Genomic DNA, 19,013 nt, shown 5'->3' with positions numbered 1-19,013 from the left:
AGGAAGATGATAAGGGTGAATGTTTCCCCTTTCCATACTGAGATGCTAGGGAGGAAAGGTTTAGGGGCCCTGTATTAAAAAGTGCTTTAGGTTTGTGGTAATAGAATATAAGTATTTTGAGATGTCCATAATGCTGGGAAAAGTTGAAGGAAAGAAAAGAGGATGACCAGCAGCAAGGTGGATGGACTCGATTATGAAAGCAATGAATGCACCACTGAGAGATCTTAAAGGCCAAGCTGAAGACAGATCATCCTGCAGAGAATCTATCTGTGTGGCTGCTAAGAGTTGACACCGACTTGATGGCACTTAATCAGTCAATCAATCAAATTTCTATTACTTTAAGCTACAACAAATTTCAGTTCTTTAATATTCATTCCAATACAATTATTTCCTATTTAAACATGGACATGTGGACATAACATTGTGTTATGCAATAAATAACATTTATTTTACCATTATAGTGGTTAGTAGTAATATAAATATATACTCTCTCTCTCTCTCTCTCTCTCTCTCTCTCTCTCTCTCTCTCTATATATATATATATTTACTGCCCAAATATATATTTTATATATATTTACTGCCCAAAACGCAAGTCTCTGGGCAGTTTACAACAAAACAATTTTTAAAAAACCCAAAAGGTTAAAACATTATAACAATTTAAAATTTAAAAGGTTAAAACTATTAGAAATCAAACAATTAAAACTTTATCTAATGAAAAGCCTGTGTGAACAAATGTGTTTTGACTGACTTTTTAAAAGTTGTAAGAGATGGGGAGGCTCTTATTTCAGCAGGAAGCATGTTCCAAAGTCTCGGGGCTGCAATGGAGAAGGCCCATCCCTCAGTAGCGACCAGACAAGCCGGTGGCAACTGCAGACGAACCTCTCCTGATGATCTCAATGGGCGGTGTGGTTCATAGCGAAGAAGAAGTTCTCTTAAATACCCAGGGCCCGAGCTGTTTAGGGCTTTATAAGTTATAACCAAGACCTTGTATTTTGCCCAGAAACATATCAGCAACCAGTGAAGATCTTTTAAGATAGGAGTGATATGATATGGTCTCTCCGAGATGACCCAGCGACCAACCTGGCTGCCACATTCTGGACCAACTGCAGTTTCTGGACTACATACAAAGGCAGCCCTACATAGAGCACATTACAGTAATCAAGTCTGGAGGTGACCAGCAGATGTACTGCTGTTCTGAAGTCATTTATCTCATGAAATGGGCACAGCTGCAAAAACATGTAACAAGCAAAAACAAATTGGGTTGGTCTTTTTTTCTTCTTCAGACACTTACTAGAAAAAATATACAAAGAAAAGAAACAACCTTTTTGTATTTTGCGTTGAGTGATGTTTGATCTATTAAGATATTTGATCTATAGATGTTTGATCTATAAAGAGTCTGGGTTTTCTATATCAGGGGAGGTGCCAAATCAAAATGACTAATCTACATGTAAATATAATTTAACTCATAATGGTCTACAGCCTGAAACAAAAGGTAAAACTGCTCAATTTTTGACTAATAGCACTTAGCAATAGCAATAGCACTTACATTTATATACCGCTCTATAGCTGGAAGCTCTCTAAGCGGTTTACAATGATTTAGCATATTGCCCCCCAACATTCTGGGTACTCATTTTACCGACCTCGGAAGGATGGAAGGCTGAGTCAACCTTGAGCCCCTGGTCAGGATCGAACTTGTAAACTTCTGGTTACAGGGCGGCAGTTTTACCACTGTGCCACCAGGGGCTATCCTTCCAAAGGAATTTTTTCTATATCAACTTATTGTTCATAATCAAAGAGACAAGACTAGCCATATATTTCAGAAGAAAAAACTGCTAGAATGCAAGGAGGAAAATATCTTTTAGCTGTATTATCCAATGAACCCTATATTACTGCACTCCCAATGTGAAAATTTAAAAATAGCAGATGATGAAGTAAATTTGAACTTTGTTATTTGAGATATTGAGAAGCACATCTAACTGGTTTTTCTCAGCATATTCTCTACTGATCTTAATAAAGCAGAATATATTATACAAAACTTGTACATTTCAGGCAGTAGCTTTACATGAATGATCTGTACTGGGACTAGTGCTCTTTAACTTATTCTTAAATGATCTAGAAGTTGGGGTAAGCAGCGAAGTGGCCAGATCTGCAGATGACAATAAACTATTTAGGGTAGTGAAATCCACAAGAGATTGTGAGGAGCTCCAAAACGATATCTCCAAACTGGATGAGTGGGTGACAAAATGGCAAATGCGGTTCAACATAAGCAAGTGCAAAGTGATGTATATTGGGGATAAAAAAAACACAACTTCACATATACACTGATGGGGTCTGAGCTGTCAGTGACTGACCAGGAGAGAGACCTGGGGTTCATGGTGGACAGCTTGTTGAAAGTGTCAACTCAGTGTGCAGCAGCTGTTAAAAAAAAAAGACAACTTCCATGCTAGGGATCATTAGGAAGGGGATTGAAAATAAAAATGCTAATATTATAATGCCCTTATACAAATCTATGGTGCAGCCATATTTGGAGTACTGTGTACAGTTCTGGTCACCATATCTTAAGAACAACATTGTAGAACTGGAAAAGGTGCAGAAGAGAGCAGCCAAGATGATCAGGGGCCTGGAGCACCTTCCTTATGAGGCAAGGCTACAGCATCTTGTGCTTTTTAGTTTGGAAAAGAGGCGACTATGGGGAGACATGATAGAGGTGTATAAAATTATATATGGAGTAGAGAGTGAACAGAGAGAATTTTTCTCCCACTCTTAAAACACTAGAACCAGGGGTCACCCCATAAAACTGAAGGCCAGGAAATTTAGGACCAACAAAAAGAAGTAGATTTTCACACAACGTGTGAAATTCCCCCTGTGGAATTCTCTGCCATGGGATGCGGTGGTCGCCATTAGACGTGGGGAGCAGGGTGAGGGGGGCTGCGGCGGCACTGCAGTCGGCAAATAATCAATTTTATCCTTAAACTTTGTAACAATGTTTCTTTAGCAGAAAACAATCTGATTACAGTTCTATCACATGTGCATAAGGTGAGCACTAGAGATGTGAAGGCCTGGAGGAAAAAACTTGGGGTGGAGGGGGCAAACACCAGGTTTTGTTCTTTTTCAAAAAATGTTATTTTCTCAGGCCTTCACATCTCTAGTCAGCACTGACATGGTTACATTTCTAACGCTAAAGATACTATTGATGCAATAACTTATAAAAGTTACATCAGAGTTTACATCCAGAGGGTATCTCAGGACTCCCTAGCAGATATATGTCCACTGTGATTTCCTGATAGCTTAATATTAGTCTCTCTTCCATTTGCCTTTGTACTTTTGATCTTTTGATTATATTTTCTTAATAATGGTGTATATATTTATGCACAAAACCAGTTTGCCCAGTTTGGTTTGAGTCTGAACTGGACTCAAACTGAACTGGGCATGTTCATTTGTGCGCCCCCTAAACAGACCCCACGCCATCGTGGCTTGAATCTGAGCCAGTTCAGGGATTCTAAAGTTTAAAAAGATTTTTAAAAACAACAGCCACTTTCCACCATGTCTGGCGGTCTTGTGGGGTGCTGCCATGGAGGAGTCTCTGTCATTTCCCTCTCCCCCACCTTCCAAGGTCCGTTTCAGCCCATTTTGGGGCCGTTCAAGCCCTTTCTCCAGTAGCAGCGGCCATTTTGGAGGCTGCTGCACATGCACCCTGGCCATTTGCATGACCTGGGTCATGACCTGGTCATGCAAATGGTCAGGGCGCATGCCTGGTGGCATCCAAAATGGTTGTTGCCACTGAAGAAAGGGCCAGAATGGCCAGAAAATGGACTGAAACTGCCCTTGGAAGAGTGGGTTCCCTGTAGTAACCATGAAGGGAAGACCTTAATCAATGTATGACAACAGCAGAAACAGCCTGATGACATCATAGAATCCAGTCCACATTGCCATGCACACACACTGGCAATCACGAGCTCCAGGGCATCACTTCAGTTTCTGAACCCTCTGGTAGTCTTCCCAACACAGCCAGCAGCAACTTGCAAACAATACTTTCGACAAGACCATTAATTCCAGTTGCAATCTCTAGCCAATTCTATAGCTCAGTAGATAGAAGCCCTACCTGTAGAATTCACAGACCCCTCCCCTCCCCCCTCAACAGCAGAAATGTTTGATTCCTGCTACCAAAGATTCCACACAGGCAGTGTCTGTGTGGAGCAAGCATTCTGCAAAGAATAGGGAAAGTGACTGCTTAAGCAAGGAAGCATGAACACTGCAACAGCAAATTCACAAATGGCTTTACTGTGAGCTGCCTAGCAGATCAGTGGGAAAGAGCAATGCAATAGGAAAGAGGCTGTGTGTGTGTGTTTGATTCCCATCCTGGGAGCTATAATGCTTCTCCCACAAGCCATTGCTATGTTTCAGAGAATCTTGATGGCAACAATCAGTTTAGAGGAGGGAAGGAATGAGGAAGAAGGCCTAGATCCCAGGCATCTTGTTGTGGAGAATCCTAACCACACATCATCAGCACTCATGACATACCTGCCAACATATCCTTATTTAGATGATGGGGGTGGGTGGGTGGGTGGGTGTCTAAATATAACATCATTGGGATGCACATGATATGGGGATTATTCTGCTTATAATCTTCTAAGGTCTAGTCCATAATATGCCCCCTTTCGTCCCTTAGTCTCATGCATCACTTCTAGGAATTACAGCCATATAGTTCAGGCCAGAAGGGGTTTGCTGATTGTATGGACTCAGCATATAAAAGATCACAGGTTTGATCCTAGATATGGGTCCCAGGAGAAATGTAATAGCTGACAAACTGCAGTGAGACAGCTAAGCAGAGTGATTGGCACATGAACCAATAGCCTTGTTTAGATAGGTATCTGATCCATTCATACCCCCAGGATGCTTCTCATTTTGCTGCTTGGAGACGTTGGGGCAGAGAGGTATGAAATTGTCTCCCCAACTGTCTTGCCATTACTGCTGCGGTTGTTGCTTCATTAGGCCTATAGCAGCCTTGGTAGAAATAGCTCCCTCACAAAAAGTAGCAGCACCAGGTCCACATGCAATAGGCCTTGAGGGCACCAGAGTTTGCAGTCACACATACTAGTTCTGCACATGTAGAGTTGGGGGCCTGTTCTTCCATTCTGACCAACACAGGGAGGGCAGGCTATGGGGCCAGTAGCCACATACTGGTTGTGAGGTGGAACCACTGGGTGTGATTCTACTCCCCTCCGTGAATTGTGGAGGGAAAATGTGAGAAAAAGATAACCATGTCAAAGGAGAAGGGGCTTCTCCTTGCACCCATTGTTCTCACTGAATATTCTGTTTTGTGTGGTGCACTTATAAAGACAAAATAATTTTAGGCATGCATTTTATTAGGAAAGAAAAATCAAATTTATTCACACCTCACTAGAATGGTGTCAGTGTTCAAATGGTCGCCTTTGCGACAGGGAAAAATGTGTGTTTCTCCTTTTACTTTTCTGTCGTTTCAAAAAGGGCCAAGGGGACTTTGCTCAGACAGCGTGGAAGGCAAAATTCATCCCAAAAGGTGAATATTTTAGACATTGTGTAGCCTGTAGGAATAAGTGAAGAGTTATGCTGTCCCGTCACACTTTTTAATCACAGCAACTATAACAATCAACTAGTAGCATGAACTTCCATTAATTGTACAGTTAAAATAATGAATTGTAATGGCACAGCTTTAATAGATTTATGGTGATCATAAGGTCAATCAATCAAGTTCATTTCTATATTTCTGTTAGGTATTAAAACTGTGATGGGCAGTAGTTAAACTACTGTTCACTTAATTGACTGGCAATTAGAACTATTTTATGAAAGGTAGTTCAAACTACAAAGTTAATCTACTTATGTTGGTAGTTAATGTTGGAGCTAGGACCCTGGCAGCATCAGCTCTCAGCTGCAATGTCTCATAGTGACCACTGGAGGCCGGTCATGGATAAAAGTGCTGGACTCCTGCCCTCTTTGTTCTTCCAGTGTTAGTCTCCATTATGTCTCTCCAGAGATGGCTGTTTTGGTCTCTCTCTTCAGCCATGAGCTGCAGCTGAAATTAAGCTGCAGGCTTTCTCACATTTGTTTGTAACTTTTTCTTTAAATAAAGCCTTGTAGTTCTTCAATACTAAAAAAAACCTGTCTCAACACCTCTTGCTTTGCTGCTTTCTCACCAAACTGGTTTTGCTCTGCTATTTGGGGACTGAACTGCTGTTCTTCCCTTACAGTTAACTACTGAAGTTTAACTACTTACTAACAATAATAATTACTTCCATTCATTAGGGGGAAATCCTATTATTTGAATAATTCATTACAGTGGTCCCTCAACTTACGAACTTAATCCGTTCCGAATGCATACTCGTAGGTCGAAAAGTTCGTAAGTCGAAAAGCGGTTTCCCATAGGAATGCATTGGAAACGGATTAATTCATTCCGGAGCGAAAAGGGGAGGGGGCTTTACTCACCCCTTCCATGAAAGTAAGGCACTGTACTGTACTGTATTCCTTGTAGTAATCGGGCGGCAGGGTGCCGCCCGCTTCAATCTCCCTCGGCGCGGGCTCCCGCTTCTCGTAGCCATAATCGGGGCGGCAGGATCGCTTCCAGTCCCTGCCGCCCCCTTCAAGCTCAGTCCCCCTCGGCTGGCGGCCGCCCCCTGAAGCTCCCCAGAGGTCCCCCGCCACCCCATTGTTTCCAAATCTAGCCCCATTTAAGAGGGCGGCAGGAGAACTCCCTGCCGTCCCCTTCCCCCTTGCCAGCTGGGCTGCAACTGGCTTCTAGGAAGCCTTTCGAGCGCCTGCGCAAAAGGCTTCCTAGAAGCCAGTTGCAGCCCAGCCGGCAAGGCAAGCGGACGGCAGGGAGTTCTCCTGCCGCCCGCTCGCTAAAGTTCCTTAACTTTTAGGGAACTTTAGCGAGCGGGCGGCGGGAGAACTCCCTGCCGTCCGCTTGCCTTGCTGGCTGGGCTGCAACTGGCTTCTAGGAAGCCTTTTGCGCAGGCGCGCGAAAGGCTTCCTAGAAGCCAGTTGCAGCCCAGCCGGCAAGGGGGAAGGGGACGGCAGGGAGTTCTCCTGCCATCCTCTTAAATGGGGCTAGATTTGGAAACAATGGGGTGGCGGGGGACCTCTGGGGAGCTTCAGGGGGCGGCCGCCAGCTGAGGGGGACTGAGCTTGAAGGGGGCGGCAGGGACTGGGAGCGATCCTGCCGCCCCGATTATGGCTACGAGAAGCGGGAGCCCACGCCGAGGGAGATTGAAGCGGGCGGCACCCTGCCGCCTGATTACTACAAGGAATACAGTACAGTACAGTGCCTTACTTTCATGGAAGGGGTGAGTAAAGCCCCCCCCTTTTTAAGTGGAACCCCCCACCCCAGTGCCGTTCGGATGTCGAAAAATTTGTAAGCGTGCAGCACTTTTTTCCGTTCGTAAGTCGAAAATTTCGGATGTCGAGTAGTTCGTAAGTCGAGGGACCACTGTATTTATTATCATACTGAAAACACTGTATAAACACCAATAAAAATATCAAATCAGTCACTAATCAGTCACTCAAGGTTGACTCAGCCTTCCATCCTTCCGAGATCGGTAAAATGAGTACCCAGAATGTTGGGGGCAATATGCTAAATCATTGTAAACTGCTTAGAGAGCTCCGGCTATAGAGCGGTATATAAATGTAAGTGCTATTGCTATTGCTGTTGCTAATAACAAGCATGCCTGCAACTACCAGCAGAGATTTTGGCAACCCACCCACCAAACCTCTATTCCTACAGCCAGTTGCTAGGACCACGCTCTATTGGCCAGTTTGGTAATGCTTCCCTGCACCCCTGAACCGGCCTATGTGAAGGGGAGTAAGCCTGTCTTTTCTGGCCATTCTGATGTCCATTTGGTACATTCCTTTATTGCTTGGGAGGCAGTTCAGCTGAACCATCGCTCTACATATGGTCCAAATATTACTTGGTCCCAAGTACTTCCCCCCATGCTCCAACTTCTGTACAATAAAGGGACATGCCAGGGGGATGTAAGACATCCAGGATAGATGTCAGGTGTGATCCTGGCACATCCCTCTTCTTAATCACATGGGCTGGTTGTGGGCTAGGGGAACAAATTGTTTGAATATATGTAGCAATTATAAGGGAGCTGTGTAGTATAAGACCATTGTGGAGCATTTATAATGGGGATGTCTGAACTAAGACTTCTGGCAGTTCAGCCTGGGCCAAGAAGTGGCATCTATAACAACCACCAAATGATCTGTTGCCTTTTTTAATGTTGCAAACTTAAAGGGAGCTGAAACTATTTTACAGCGAAGCACAAATTGGTTTTTAAATATCTATATATTTAATTCTCTAAGGCATACCCATGGCTAATTCTATATGTAGCAGTTCTTGCGAGAGTTCAGAGAGCTGCTGGATAGGCTAGCCACAGGACGGGTGGGAGGGGGAAAATGGCAGCAGTGGCAGCGGCCAGCCGGCTGGGCAGATGTCGGGGGGATGGCGCCAGGAAAACGGTGGCAGCGATGGGTGGAAGGAGGCAGTGAGGATGGACAGGCACAGGGGAAGAAGGAGGCAGCATTGGGCGGGGGAAGGAGGAGGCGGAAATGGGCGGGCGGGGGAAGAAGGAGGAGGTAATGGGTGAGTGGGAGAAGAAGGAGGCGGCAATGGGTGGGTGACAAAACGGTGACAGGGGGGCTGAAACGACAGGCAACAAACTAGAGGCGCAGATGGTCTGTGCCGAGCCCAGCCAGTATATATATAAAGTGCCCCCACTTACCATTTTGATTCAGCTACTGAATCAATTTTTCATATTAATAAAATAATTTTGAAATTCTCTCCTGAAAATTCTGTTCTGGGGGATACCTGCCATGGATGGGATTCAAAGAAGTGCTTTAGGTGCACTAAAGATTTTAGACATACCCAGTCAAATGTTGTGACCTTTTCCTTTTGAATGTTGGGTCTCAATGCCATTTCACAGTCTGTTTTTGGAAGATGCTTCCATTTTAGGTATGCTTTCCTTGCTGGTCAAGATACCCAAACCCTTTAGGTGCACAGAACCAAAGCAAGGCTCCTGGCCCATGGGAAGCAGCTGTAGAGCTGCTTTCTGGTTGTAGGGATGTGCATGATTCGAGGTTCATGCACTGGTTCCGCACCATGATTTTTTTCACACCCGGCTTTTCATTTGCACCTCCTCTGGAATGGAGGTGTGTGTTCACATATTGGCTAGATTTACCCTGAAGTCCCTGAGAGCTATCAGGGAGCACGTCACACACAATTTGGGTTTTTCATCCCGCATTAGAGTGTAGCATGATTTATATCTAGAGTAAAAAAATCACTTTTTGCATTGGGTTTTTGGGCAACTTCGAACTCGCAGTAAAGCCCTGCAGAAAACCCATGGTAAAGCCCATGGTAAAGAAAATCTTTAAGGTTTTTCCCCATAAGGTGTAATGGAGGTTTCAGCAGCCCCATAACTGCACTTGAGGGGTGCTAGGGTGGCCCAGAGTGAGTGGTAGTGTAGTGCACATAGGGTGCCTACCACCCCCATGGGTTGCTAACCCATGGAGTACAGGGTTCTGTTGTTTCTGAGGTGTTCTGAGTGTAGATTCTCTGGTAGCAAATGAGATTTTCAATACAAACCATGAATCCACTCTCATTTGCTACCAGAGAATCTACATTCAGACCACCTCAGAAACAACAGAACCCTGTACCCCATGGGTTAGCAGCCCATGGCAGTGGCTGGCACCCTCTGTTCACTACACCGCTACTCGCTCTGGGCCATCCCAGCGCCCCCCAAGTGCAGTTATTGGGCTACTGAAACCTCCATTACACCTTATGGGGAAAAACCTTAAAGACCCATAAATTTTAACAAATCACCAAAAATCAGCCCTCTGCCTAAATCCTTTGAAAAAATTCTGGTAGTTTCCTTGCCCCATTGCCAGCCTGCAAAGACAATACTGAGCTAGATAGACCAATGGTCTGACTCAGTATATGGCAGCTTCCTATGTTCCTATATTCCATTATACCCTAAATGGAAATTTTCCATTTTGGGACTCGAAATTTTGACCCCACTACTTTGCATGTTCCAACTACCCCCCAATCCACAAGCAACTGGGTACTCAGTTTATATTTTAGGCATTTTTAGACTCTTCATTATGAGGAAAGGTTATTAGACACCAAAGAGCCTAAACACTTGAAAACAATCCTAGAACATAAACGGAGTAGTACCCCACTGCCTTGCAGGTGGGAGTGGGGTGTAGCTGGCACATGGCAGTTGACACTGTTAAAAAGACAGTCAAAATGAATAGAAGAATGAAAGTGTGTAATGAATCCTCATAGGGATTTATTGAGGGAAAGTATTATACACCAAAGAATCCAAACGCCTGAAAAATAGTGACCACACATTTTGCTCCGTAACTTCACTTCTACAAGGGCTAGAGCTTAGCTTTTTTTTTTTTAACTGAAAGCTGGGAATTGGGGGGGAATTATTAGGAGGGATCCGAATCTCAAATCGATTCGAATCAAATCAGGCACGATTCAATTTGTACTCGAATCTAGCCAATGGACCACAGGGGTGATTTGTTTTGTCTCTGAATCACCTGAATCAGCTAGATTCGGGTAAAAACCGATTTGTACCTGAATCAGTTTGCACATCCCTACCGGTCCTTTTGCATACAAATGATATGCTCTACCACTGAGCTACAGCTTCAAATCAAGTTAGCGATGCGCCTAGTGCCAGGTTACATATTTAAAGAAATGTACAAAAAGTACTATAGCACATATTTTTTCTCATGGCTTGTCAAATTACTTACATGCAGTTGTCTTCAATCAGAAACCAAAGTGCCTCTGTTCTTCCGCACTTGGGGTGGAAAGTGGCAGGATCAGAGTCCTGCAGACTTGGGGACTCATCAGTATGGCATACCCACAGGTAAGAATGGCCCTCTAGCTACCCAACTTAGTAATAAATCCCTGCTGTGAAATTAGAAAAGGAAATTTCCACACAATGGTTGACTTGGCATTAAAATCTAGTGGGACTCATAGCTCAGCTGTCAGAACACTTTAGACAGTAGCCAGAAGCTCAGGCTTTATCCCCAGGTAGGTCATGATTCACTTGATATCTTTCTGCACAAAAATATATATATGAGGAATGAGAAATTGATGCTCAGTCCACATAGCTCCTGCATACCAGATCATCCAAGAATAGGACTGAAGTGAAATTCTGCTTTGCACTGACTATGATATGGTGAGGAGGAAAGCTTTGCAGCTGGATAGAAATCTGTCACAGATTGTGGCCTGTTGCCTACACAGTGTTTATTCATCTACAGAAATTATGCAAAATCACCGTTTTCTCCATACCATTCAGAAGAAGGGACATTTGAATGAACACAAATTCATATAAGCAGAAGAAACAAAACATTGTCAACAAACAATATATTTGTGAGCAGTTAAAAAAAAAAAGAGTGGCCAAGTTTACCAGAGGCATATAATGTCAACTGATAGTGGCCGATATTTTGCACAACATTATGCACGCAGTGGAATGTAACGCTTGGGCAGTCAGGCTAGTGCTGTTGCGCATGTGCAGAAATTGTGCAATTCCAAGACAGTGCAGCCAACACACACACAAAGACAGTAGGACCTCCTTATTCAATGATCCAGCATCAGCAGTTTTGCATATCTGTGGCTGGGTAATTTGCACCTGACCTTGCTGTAGAGTGTGTGTGTGTGTGTGTGTGTGTGTGTGTGTGTGTGTGTGTAGCAATTAAAGGGTTAAATCCACGTATCTGCAGATTGGTGAGTGGCCAGAAATGGACTCCAAGTTTATATCCAGACACCATTTTGAGCACCAGAGCCATTTTGTGTCTCATTTTGAAAGACAAAAATGCTTAAAATCATGATTTTCCACCAAAAAATGGCAGAACTGAGACTTTTGGGAGGCATTGCTGGAATGCTGAGAAACTGTAGAGCACGGTAGGGTATTTATTTGGGTTTTTTTAATGTTTTTCGCCCATTTTTTGCAATTTTCCATGCCCTTCGGTACCAAACCCCCACTATCGCATTGACTTATTCACAATTTCACTATCCACAGCACTAGCTGAGAATGGAACCCTGACAAATACCGAGGTGTGTGTGTGTATATAGCTGCACTGTTGCTCAACTTATTTTGCTTAATTTTTGCACTGGAACACAACAGCACTCTTGTGCAACTGCACACACGTTATGTTTCATTGCCTGTGTAACACTGTACAGTATGTCAACCACCATGTAAGGCAGTCCGGCAGATAGTGCAAAGAGAGGGTGTCATGGGTGTGTTCAGAGTATGGATGAAACACACAAGTGTGATTTGTAAACTCAGCCCTGCCAGTTTTACAAGAACATTATTAGTGACAAAGACCACATTCCTAGCAGCAGGACGCAAGGACATTTGCTATGGCCCAATCAACCAGTACGTGACAAACAGAGGCAATTTTCAAAGACAAGTAATTAAGTGCAGCTGGGTTAGCAGTTCTCTGTAACTGAAAAAGTGATGTCAGCAGTGCATAATAAGCACTAGCATACCTTTTGCTTGCAATATTAAACTTTCATATGGTGCAAATTTTGTGAATCCCATGCCTAATAGCCCTACTTGCTTTCAGAAGAAGCAGAGGAACCAATCCATCAGCCCAACCCCACAATCCATGGAATCCATCATTGCTGCTAAAGAAACATGTCCACTCATCTTTTAGCTTTATCTCCAAAATGTAATGGAAATGTCTGGTGTGTAAAGTTAATATATTACCCTCTGTTTTTAACTTGATTGCTCACAATGATGGTCAGTGGAGGTTTCTGGAGAGAGCTGCTTTTAAAAAATGGATAGAAGGGATGTCTTCAATGAGCACTGACAGTTAGTGGCTACTCGGCTACCACGTGACCTTCATGCCCTGCTTGTGACTTCTTGGAATCTGCTTGTTGGCCACTGTGTGCTACAGGATGCTGGGCCTTTGGTCTGATGGAGCATGGAGATGGAGCTTTAGTGTGATGGAGAAGGACTCATATGTTATGAGTACCCAGAATGTTGGGGGCAATATGCTAAAATAATTGTAAACCGCTTAGAGAGCTCCGGCTATAGAGCGGTATATAAATGTAAGTGCTATTGCTATTGCTATTGCTATTATGAGCCCTTGAATCCAAATAAGACGGAAGTACTGACTGTGGGGAGTCGGGACTCGAGAGGTGGTTTAGATCTGCCTGTTCTGGATGGGGTTACACTCCCCATGAAAGATCAGATACATATCATGGGAGTGCACCTGAAACCACAGCTTTCCCTGGTTTCTCAGGTTGAGGCAGTGGCCAGGAGCACTTTTTATCAGCTTCTGCTGATTCATCAGCTACGTCCATTTCTAGAGGTGAATGACCTTAAAATTGTGGTGCATACGCAGGTAACCTCCAGGCTTGACTACTGTAATGCTCTCTATGTGGGGCTGCCTTTGTATGTAGTCTGGAAACTACAATTGGTACAGAATGCGGCAGCCAGAATAGTTTCTGGGACAACATGAAGGGACCATATAACACTGGTTTTGAAAGAACTGCACTGGTTGCCGATATGTTTCCGGGTGAAATACAAAGTGCTAGTTATTACCTATAAAGCCCTTAACGGCTTGGGACCAGGCTATTTGAGAGAGTGCCTCCTCTGTCATGAACCCGCCCACCTTTTACGATCTTCTGGAGAGGTCCGGTTGCGGTTGCCACCAGCTCATCTGGTGGCGACCTGGGACCAGGCTTTCTCTGTGGCTGCCCCAAGCTTTGGAATATGCTCCCTGCTGAACTAAGATCATCTCGTTCTCTGTCTGTTTTCAGGAAGACACTCAAGACTTTCCTGTTCTCACAATATTTTAATTAGAATTTTAATAATTTGTTTTATATTGTTTTTATCGTGTTTTATGTATTTTAAGCTGTGATTTTAATGTTGGGATTTGTACACCGCCTAGAGATGTACATATCAGGTGGTATAACAATATGATGAATAAATAAATAATATCTTACTGCATATGTTCTTACTGCATGGATGCAAGCTGGAGTTGAAGAAGCAGCTGGCCAGCAAACGAGACAGTGGAGGAAAGAAAGGAAGGCTGCAGCCAAACGCTGGAGCAAAAAAGGAAAATACCTCAAATGTACACAGAAGACAATTTATTGCCCTGTGTGTTTTTAGTATTCAAACTGTTCCTCGGGAATGACTCTGAGTCAGCTTTTTGAAAGAAAATAAACCAAAATTGACTTGTCTTGAGTCATAGTAGAAGACAAGACAGTTTTGCTTTTTCTTTGAAATACTTGAATCAGAATTTGTTTTGAGCTCAAAACAAAACACATATGGCTGAAACATTTTGTTGAAACAGTGGTAGAATCGGCTATTTTGACGGAACAAACCCGAAACATTTCAAGTATGTTGGCAATAGGAAACAATGGAGAAACACGAAACACCCCATTTTTCCCAATGAGTAATTCCTAGGGACACCAAAGTGGGTTGAGTGGTAGAGCATGATGGATTCTACCTACCACCCAAAACACAAAAGAAATGGGCAAGTGGGCAATTTTTAACAATTTTAAAAAACATTTTCACATAGGATCCTATGGGGGTTTGGGAGAAAGTTAAAAATGTGTTTTAAAATCACCTGATTGCCCATTTCTTTTGTGGGTTGGGTGGCAGGTAGCACCCACCATGCTCTACCACACAACAGACCTTGGTGTCCCTAGGAGCTATCCATGGGGAACAATGGGGTGTTTCGAGTTTCTCCATTGTTCCCTATGGCTGGAACATGCTGCACTCACAGAGTGCACACAGAAGTTTTGCATTGCAATTTGCAATGCATTTTGTAACCCTGCCTTGAAAAACACTGCAGAGGCACACAGTAAAAGGGCACCTGTCCCTCCGAACACAGAACACACATTTCAAACACTATCCAAAAATGGCCAAAAAAGAATCACTGACCCAGAATCCATTGCCTGCCACAGTGCCTGTGCTGCAGTCACATCACTGGTACAATTTGCTCTCTCACACACAATTATGCCTCTGTCCTTACTTTCCAACATTGCAAAAGCTGCCACAGCAGCACCCTTAGCAGCAAGCATAGTCATAAGATGAACTAGAGCAACTTTATCCACCTTTTGACTGCGTACACCTTAGGAGTACCCATCCCTAGGAAGAACTGTAATATTTTACACACACTGGTCAATAAATAGTCTTTGGGGCTCCTTTGAATTCTCCTCCCCTCTTGTTCCACAATGGAGACAGCAGACTGAGTTTTACTACTGGCTGGAAAGTAGAAGTCTTGCAGAGCTCCAAACGGATGCCTTTTTCTATTAGGGGAACTGAGGAAGCTTTACATACTTGCCTATTCTCTTCTGCCCAATATACATATAGGTGAATAAACAGATACCACAGAAATGCCAGAATCCTGGCACTCTCCTCACAAGAAAACATACTCCGTGTAGAGAGTGCTAGGACAAAAGAAGGGGGGAATATATGGAGTATTAGTCAATTGTTACAAATGGAGCACATGTTTAAATGCAAGACTTCCCTGCAATATACACAGAAGAGCAACTGGGAAAGAATCAAGCCCCACCCCTCTGCATTTATTCCAAGGAAGCCTAGTCACTGAAATGCACAAGTAGCATTCACAATTAATGGTGTACTCCACTGTGTGGTATCTGGCAAGCAGACTAGTGGGAGGAATTTTAGATCTGGATATCTTACATTTGAGACAGAAGAGTGCAAGGCAGGAAATAAAATTTAGAATGGCATCAGAATCAAAATTTTATGGTACCCACTACACTACATGAAATACTGCAGTAGTATCTTTATCTCTGGGGCAACATACAGTCATGTGGTTCACACAGGAGAAACATTTTTTTCACAAAATCATTTTTGCTGAAAGCTCCTTGAGATGAAAAATTGTAGGAGACAAAAACATAGTGGGAAGATGACGACTGCTTTGTCTTAAGGGATTCCCCCCCCCCCCTTTGCTGTCCGAGAGGCGGGAAAGGGTCATGGAAAGCTTTAAGGGAATACATAGCTTAAGATTTGCTAGCGTGTTTCAGAGAGCAATTTTAAAATCAGAAACTCTGGAGCAAAATAGTAACAGGCTGTACTGAAGTCAATTACCCAGTCAGAAACCAGCTGAAGGTCAACAGACTTTGAGATCAGAAGGTCAGACTATAAGTTGTTGATTTGATTTCTTGGATATGAACACAAGTTGGAGACATTGCAATGTTCAGTAAAGCAATCGAAACTTGCTAACTGGCAATGGAGGCCATAGGCTCCAATCTAGAAATCATTATAGGTGCTCTTATGGGGGTTTGGGGGAAAGCTTAAAAAATTGTTAAAGGTCGCCCATGTGCCCATTTCTTTTGTAGATTGGGTAAGTAGGATCCATCATTCCCTACCACACAATCCACTTTGGTGTCCCTAGGTGTTACCCATGGGGAACAATGGGGTGTTTTGAGTTTACCCATTGTTTCCTACAGCTGGAACAGGCTGCACTCACAGCGTGCAATGCATTTTGCAGCCCTGCCTTGAAAAGCACTACAGAAAGATACGGTTAAAGGGAATCTGTCCTCCACATCACAGGACTCACATTTCAAAGAGAGTCCAAATGGCCAAAAGAGAATCATTGACCCAGAATCCACTGCCTGCCACAGTGCTTGCACTGCAGTCCCATCATTAGCACAAGTTGCTCTCTCACCCACCATTATGACTCCTTACACTGCAAAAGCTGCCTCAGCAGCATCCTTAGCAATACACAGAGCCATAAGCTCAACTAGAGCAACTTCAGCCACATTTTATTATTTTATTTTATTTTTTACATTTTATATCCTGCTCTTCCTCCAAGGAGCCCAGAGCGGTGTACTACATACTTAAGTTCCTCCTCACAAAAACCCTGTGAAGTAGGTTAGGCTGAGAGAGAAGTGACTGGCCCAGAGTCACCCAGCTAGTATCATGGCTGAATGGGGATCTGAACTCGGGTCTCCCTGGTCCTAGTCCAGCACTCTAACCACAACACCACACTGGCTCTGACTGAGTACACCTTGCAATGCAGATTGCAGAGCAGACCAGAGCAGTGAGTAAATGCACAAGTTAGTCTCAAGGCCAGACAAGTTAGTCTCAAGGCTCATCAGACCAATCACCAAGAAATATTAGAGAGAGGGGGGACAGGCACCAAGTTCTGCCTTTGTCCATCTGAGATCCAGCAAAACCAGATAGTTATAGCAGCAATACCACAAGATATTTATACTCAGTGCTGAGAAAATAAAAACAGAAAATCAAATCTTCCTTGATTCCTTCCTCTTCTCCTGATATATCTTCTTAAAGAGACTCTAAGGATTCTATCTGCCTCCCAGTCCCTTTGAATACATTCTGAAATTCCCTCCTTTGGTGTTCCACCCCCCACCCCACCCTATGGGGGCACAGTTGTCTTTGACAACACTTGATTTGTATGATAACAAGCCAACCAGGAAGCAAGGTGATTGCAAGCCAACTGGAAGCCAGTGCCAGAAAACCAATCAGCAAGAAAACCTGCCCTCCCTCAGTGATATCAACTATGCCAGCCCCAAGAACTGCCCTGCAAGTTGAAATCAGCCATGTTGAGTTATTTACTTATTTATTTATTTAAAATATTTATACCCCACCCCTCCAGTACACTACTGCTTGGGATGGCTCACAACATTAACAAAACATCTGCTCCTATTTGTGCCACAGTCCTGTCACTCAAGAGGTTGATTTCAAGTGAGAGTAGGAAGCGAAGGTTAACGTATGTGTCACTCTAGTCTTTTTTTAGCTTTATGGTTGTGACACGCTAGATTTCAAGGAAACCACAGACCTGCTCAAAGTAGCTGGGCAGTCTTATTACTGTCATATCACTCTGAAATATAGTGGGTCAAATATGGGAACAATCTACTCCTCCAGGCATCAGGGCTTCATGATGTATTGCCTAGCCCATTGTTTTTCTGACTTAGAAAGATATTTCTTATGTTAGCAAAGTGTGAAATTACTTTGTCACTGCTACCAAGCCCAGCAGGGGATTACTAATAAGGAAACATAGCTTTGTGCTGCTCTGTTAAGGCCAAATGACTTCTCTAGGATGACTTAACAGTAATTTCAGATACAGCTCTAAACAATCATAATAATCATAAGCCCTCGTTCTTCTTTCCTGAAAACACAACAAGCAGAGCCTAAGGCGTGTGCACAGGACACTGAATCTTCTGATATGCACAGCAGAAACTCACTCTCTGTATAATTATGTGTAAGGAATACTACTGTTCCTCAACATCTTAAGACTGTCCAAGAGTTTTGCTATGTCCTCATTTCATTCTGAAGTGCCAAGGTGTCTAGCATGAACAGTGGCATAATTGCCATTAAATGTGGGGCTGCAAATGCCCATGGCTGCAGATCTATGGGAGCTGCCAGCCCCACCCTTCCAGTCCTGCCTGCACTGGGACCTTGGGCCCAATGCCAACCACCAAGCTTGCGCAGAGCTGACCTGGTCCCACTGAGAACAGGTGGCCCCTTTAACTCAGGCCTGTTATCACAGGTATGAGGCAATTGGCTGCATCAACTCTATGATGTCATCTGGTGGCACGGTTAACACAGAGTTGGGTCCAGATAGGTGCTTCCCAGAAAGGCAGGCTGGCAGCAGGTGGGTAGGCAGAGAATCCATGAAGGCAGGTGGGCAGCAGCAGGCTGCAATGGGCCATGAAGGCAAAGCCCGCAGTTCTTGCCCCAGGGCTGCCTCCAATCTTGCTACACTCCTGAATACTAACTGCAGACTACTAAGTCACCCAGATCAAGCTCAGTTAATATTCAGGTTGGGTGACCTTGATGTAAATCTCTCCTGCAAAAGAGAGCACAGAAAGCGTACCTCAATATGGTTAAGAGGCTTCCACACAAATGAAGCATTGAGACTTGGGTACACACACAGATAAAGGTATGATAGATAAGCCTGAAAAGTAGGGTTGTGCGAACTGGTTCGGGGGGTTTGGGGGTTTGGGTTATAACCCAACCCTGCCCCGG

General features: G+C 43.8%; 1 protein-coding gene across 3 annotated transcripts in view; it reads right to left on the bottom strand.

Annotated features, from left to right (window-relative positions):
* The window catches only part of LOC128351520 (endogenous retrovirus group 3 member 1 Env polyprotein-like), a 101,576-nt gene that overhangs the window by 33,341 nt on the left and 49,222 nt on the right, over positions 1–19,013 (bottom strand). For 2 of the 3 annotated variants that reach the window (XM_053311123.1, XM_053311124.1), the window contains exon 1: positions 6,463–6,524. The exons of the other annotated variant lie outside the window; for it this stretch is intronic. The gene's annotated coding sequence lies outside the window, so the exon portion shown is untranslated. Of the gene's footprint in view, positions 1–6,462; positions 6,525–19,013 lie in introns of those variants that run through there. 3 annotated transcript variants of the gene reach the window in all.

The sequence above is a fragment of the Hemicordylus capensis genome, chromosome 3 (genome assembly GCF_027244095.1).
Source record: "Hemicordylus capensis ecotype Gifberg chromosome 3, rHemCap1.1.pri, whole genome shotgun sequence".
Classification (NCBI taxonomy): Eukaryota; Metazoa; Chordata; class Lepidosauria; order Squamata; family Cordylidae; genus Hemicordylus; species Hemicordylus capensis.
The sequence above is the reverse complement of the archived record's forward strand: the minus strand, read 5'-3'. Positions and strand labels throughout refer to the sequence as shown.